Consider the following 5000-nt stretch of genomic DNA (forward strand, 5'->3'; position numbering starts at 1 on the left):
CGCCGCTAGCTGCCAGGGCAGTGGAGAAGCCGTGAGGCCGCCCCACAGCAGCGCCAGGCCGGCGCGAGCTACACCGTCGCGAGGCCGGCGCGAGCTACACCGGCGCGAGGCCGGCGCGAGCTACACCTAGCCGAGTGCTTACATCGTCCACTGCCTACTGCGTACGTGTGTACACACGTATTCTGCGTGCGTGCGGCGGCGACGACGACGTTCGCGAGGAGCTAAGGATATAACTCCAAAAAATGTAATTAAAATTATCTGTGGCCGGACCATATGTGACGCCAACGAGGCATCCGAAGGCACTCTTCTGTGGCCACATAAATTACCAGCCTAGTGTAATGCGGCTGCAAGAGCGGACCGGCTACCCGCAAAAAAAAAAAAAAAAAAAAAAAAAAAAAAAAAAAAAAAAAAAAAAAATATTCATAAGATAAATGTTAAATTAATTACAAGAAATCGTGGTGTGTAAGCAGCTAACTACTGGGCAAATCGACAACCACAACAAGTTTTGCTACCAGCGGAATATCTGATCACTGCAGAATATTAACCCATTTCAGGCTGTGTTTTAATTAATTTTAGGTGGGCCGATCCCGGCGGTACTGCAATGCCGGGCCAACCCGCGACAGAGGTGGAGCAAGCCCCTAGCACTCCGTCATGAGCCAAAAATGAGTTTAATATTCTGGTCCTGCGATGCAGGACGTATCAGATATTAAGCTGATAAGAACAGATTTTTTATTTTCCGAGATAATTCTTAGTTACAGTTTTAAGAAGTATAATTTTAAGAAAGAATATTCATGACTCTATACAAATCGAGTTTTACAAATTTAATGAAAATTAAATTGAAATATATAGTAGACGGTTCTAACCGCACTTAAATAGTTGAATTTAATTCTAATTCGTGGGTTAAGCCCACTACTTAAATATTGGAAGACCGCGTTAGGCGCGGATGCTTAAGTATATTACCTTAAGATTAATCCCGCGATAGGCGCGGCCTTAGATATTTCAGACCGGGGAAGGTTTGGAACTAGTTTTAGGAACTATTTTGTTTTATTTCATTCATCTCCATGCCCTGACAGCACACTGCACATGCACGGCTGCCAGCGGCTGGTGTGCCACGCACGCAGGCGGGTCACACGCAGCCGGACTTCTCCCCTCTGTCCGCCTTGCGGCAGACGTCACCGGGGTGTCGTGGCAGGAGGGCGTTGCTTCCCACGCTGGCTGGAGACTGCCGGGCAGTAGGCACACGTTTGGCGCCGCCTAGCACCGCGCCAACCGAGGTGGGGGCCATATTCGGCGGACACCACGGAGGGAGGGGCACCAGGCAGCACCGCACGCACCGCTACTGACTCGGCACTGCTGCAGTGCGGCGCGAAGATGGTGTAGCGCCGCAGGTCCCGCGTCGTGGAGGAGAATCTCGACGCCGACGTCACGAAGGCACCGACCTCGAAGTTCTCCGACGACTGCAGTCTCGAGGGTCTCGCAGCCTGACGTCAGAGCATGCCACAGTCTAGGGGGACACATACTGGCGGTGGCCAGTAATGTGTTCCACGTAAATGTCGCGGGACCACTTGATGGTGTCAGACACCATCAGCCGCCGCATCAGTTGGCAGTAGCGGCTAGCGATGCCTAGGTGCCGAAGCACTGCATCGTTCTGGCGGTCCCACGCCCCCAGACTGCCGACAACCAGGGCGTCGACAGTGACGGAATAGCCGCGAGCGGCTAATCCGCGCGCAACGTCGGCGTACTTTATCCTCTTCAGTTGCCGAGCGTTGTCGAGCGCAATCCGCCTATTCTCGAAGGGGATTGTCACATCGACGATGGTCACAGTCTTCGCGGCCTCGTCAGTTATTACGAGGTCCGGACGCAGCCCACTGCTGTCCCCTATGACGGCTTGGTTAATCCTGATGTCAGGAACAGCAGCGTTTCCTCTCCTTGGCCGCCCAGCGACTGCTGTCGCGAGGCGGTTGAGGACCGCGTTGTGACGATACTGCAGGGCTGCTGAGTGCACCATGCACGCGTTAATCACGTGCGGGAGCGTCTCGTTGTTGTGGCCACAGCGTCGGCAGGCTTTGTTGTTGTTTGCCCGCCCATCAAAGCGGCGACAACCGTTCAGAGGCACGACTCCGAGCCTGGCGCGATGGATAAAGCGCCAGTCTGCGAAGCGGGTGTATTTGCCTCCCGCTATGAAGTGGTTGGACGCTGTGGACTCCCTGGTGCACTCGAACACCTTCCCCTGGTCCGGTTTCCTGAGTAGGATGTGGCGCAGGCGCTGTCTCAGACACTCGCGGAGCGTCCGCGAGAGAAGACGTTTGGCGCCCCCTCTTTGATCTTAGCCAAAAGGCCGAGAAGCGATAAGGAAAAACCGCAGCCGAAGGGCCTAAATGCTTGCAGCGTGTGCGCTCCACATGTGGGAGTGACACACGGTGGTACGGGCCGATATGGCAACTGGCGACCGTCGAAAACACCGCAAAAGCAAGTGCTGGAGGAAAGACAATTCACGGGAGCACTCGTCACCAGCCCAGTACTACCCTCCATGTCGAACAGTAAACCGCGACTCCCATTTGAACGCCGCTAGCTGCCAGGGCAGTGGAGAAGCCGTGAGGCCGCCCCACAGCAGCGCCAGGCCGGCGCGAGCTACACCGTCGCGAGGCCGGCGCGAGCTACACCGGCGCGAGGCCGGCGCGAGCTACACCTAGCCGAGTGCTTACATCGTCCACTGCCTACTGCGTACGTGTGTACACACGTATTCTGCGTGCGTGCGGCGGCGACGACGACGTTCGCGAGGAGCTAAGGATATAACTCCAAAAAATGTAATTAAAATTATCTGTGGCCGGACCATATGTGACGCCAACGAGGCATCCGAAGGCACTCTTCTGTGGCCACATAAATTACCAGCCTAGTGTAATGCGGCTGCAAGAGCGGACCGGCTACCCGCAAAAAAAAAAAAAAAAAAAAAAAAAAAAAAAAAAAAAAAAAAAAAAATATTCATAAGATAAATGTTAAATTAATTACAAGAAATCGTGGTGTGTAAGCAGCTAACTACTGGGCAAATCGACAACCACAACAAGTTTTGCTACCAGCGGAATATCTGATCACTGCAGAATATTAACCCATTTCAGGCTGTGTTTTAATTAATTTTAGGTGGGCCGATCCCGGCGGTACTGCAATGCCGGGCCAACCCGCGACAGAGGTGGAGCAAGCCCCTAGCACTCCGTCATGAGCCAAAAATGAGTTTAATATTCTGGTCCTGCGATGCAGGACGTATCAGATATTAAGCTGATAAGAACAGATTTTTTATTTTCCGAGATAATTCTTAGTTACAGTTTTAAGAAGTATAATTTTAAGAAAGAATATTCATGACTCTATACAAATCGAGTTTTACAAATTTAATGAAAATTAAATTGAAATATATAGTAGACGGTTCTAACCGCACTTAAATAGTTGAATTTAATTCTAATTCGTGGGTTAAGCCCACTACTTAAATATTGGAAGACCGCGTTAGGCGCGGATGCTTAAGTATATTACCTTAAGATTAATCCCGCGATAGGCGCGGCCTTAGATATTTCAGACCGGGGAAGGTTTGGAACTAGTTTTAGGAACTATTTTGTTTTATTTCATTCATCTCCATGCCCTGACAGCACACTGCACATGCACGGCTGCCAGCGGCTGGTGTGCCACGCACGCAGGCGGGTCACACGCAGCCGGACTTCTCCCCTCTGTCCGCCTTGCGGCAGACGTCACCGGGGTGTCGTGGCAGGAGGGCGTTGCTTCCCACGCTGGCTGGAGACTGCCGGGCAGTAGGCACACGTTTGGCGCCGCCTAGCACCGCGCCAACCGAGGTGGGGGCCATATTCGGCGGACACCACGGAGGGAGGGGCACCAGGCAGCACCGCACGCACCGCTACTGACTCGGCACTGCTGCAGTGCGGCGCGAAGATGGTGTAGCGCCGCAGGTCCCGCGTCGTGGAGGAGAATCTCGACGCCGACGTCACGAAGGCACCGACCTCGAAGTTCTCCGACGACTGCAGTCTCGAGGGTCTCGCAGCCTGACGTCAGAGCATGCCACAGTCTAGGGGGACACATACTGGCGGTGGCCAGTAATGTGTTCCACGTAAATGTCGCGGGACCACTTGATGGTGTCAGACACCATCAGCCGCCGCATCAGTTGGCAGTAGCGGCTAGCGATGCCTAGGTGCCGAAGCACTGCATCGTTCTGGCGGTCCCACGCCCCCAGACTGCCGACAACCAGGGCGTCGACAGTGACGGAATAGCCGCGAGCGGCTAATCCGCGCGCAACGTCGGCGTACTTTATCCTCTTCAGTTGCCGAGCGTTGTCGAGCGCAATCCGCCTATTCTCGAAGGGGATTGTCACATCGACGATGGTCACAGTCTTCGCGGCCTCGTCAGTTATTACGAGGTCCGGACGCAGCCCACTGCTGTCCCCTATGACGGCTTGGTTAATCCTGATGTCAGGAACAGCAGCGTTTCCTCTCCTTGGCCGCCCAGCGACTGCTGTCGCGAGGCGGTTGAGGACCGCGTTGTGACGATACTGCAGGGCTGCTGAGTGCACCATGCACGCGTTAATCACGTGCGGGAGCGTCTCGTTGTTGTGGCCACAGCGTCGGCAGGCTTTGTTGTTGTTTGCCCGCCCATCAAAGCGGCGACAACCGTTCAGAGGCACGACTCCGAGCCTGGCGCGATGGATAAAGCGCCAGTCTGCGAAGCGGGTGTATTTGCCTCCCGCTATGAAGTGGTTGGACGCTGTGGACTCCCTGGTGCACTCGAACACCTTCCCCTGGTCCGGTTTCCTGAGTAGGATGTGGCGCAGGCGCTGTCTCAGACACTCGCGGAGCGTCCGCGAGAGAAGACGTTTGGCGCCCCCTCTTTGATCTTAGCCAAAAGGCCGAGAAGCGATAAGGAAAAACCGCAGCCGAAGGGCCTAAATGCTTGCAGCGTGTGCGCTCCACATGTGGGAGTGACACACGGTGGTACGGGCCGATATG

General features: G+C 54.4%; 2 non-coding genes across 2 annotated transcripts; both read right to left on the bottom strand.

Moving 5' to 3' along the window:
- Window positions 1–571: 571 nt before the first annotated feature.
- On the bottom strand, window positions 572–771 carry LOC124752874. The gene has a single exon (XR_007012226.1). It is a non-coding gene; the product is annotated as a U2 spliceosomal RNA (small nuclear RNA).
- Window positions 772–3133: 2362 nt separating this feature from the next.
- LOC124752876 lies at window positions 3134–3333 on the bottom strand. Its single transcript, XR_007012227.1, has one exon. It is a non-coding gene; the product is annotated as a U2 spliceosomal RNA (small nuclear RNA).
- Between the last annotated feature and the right edge of the window lie 1667 nt (window positions 3334–5000).

This window comes from Schistocerca piceifrons, unplaced genomic scaffold (assembly GCF_021461385.2).
Source record: "Schistocerca piceifrons isolate TAMUIC-IGC-003096 unplaced genomic scaffold, iqSchPice1.1 HiC_scaffold_490, whole genome shotgun sequence".
Taxonomy (NCBI): Eukaryota; Metazoa; Arthropoda; class Insecta; order Orthoptera; family Acrididae; genus Schistocerca; species Schistocerca piceifrons.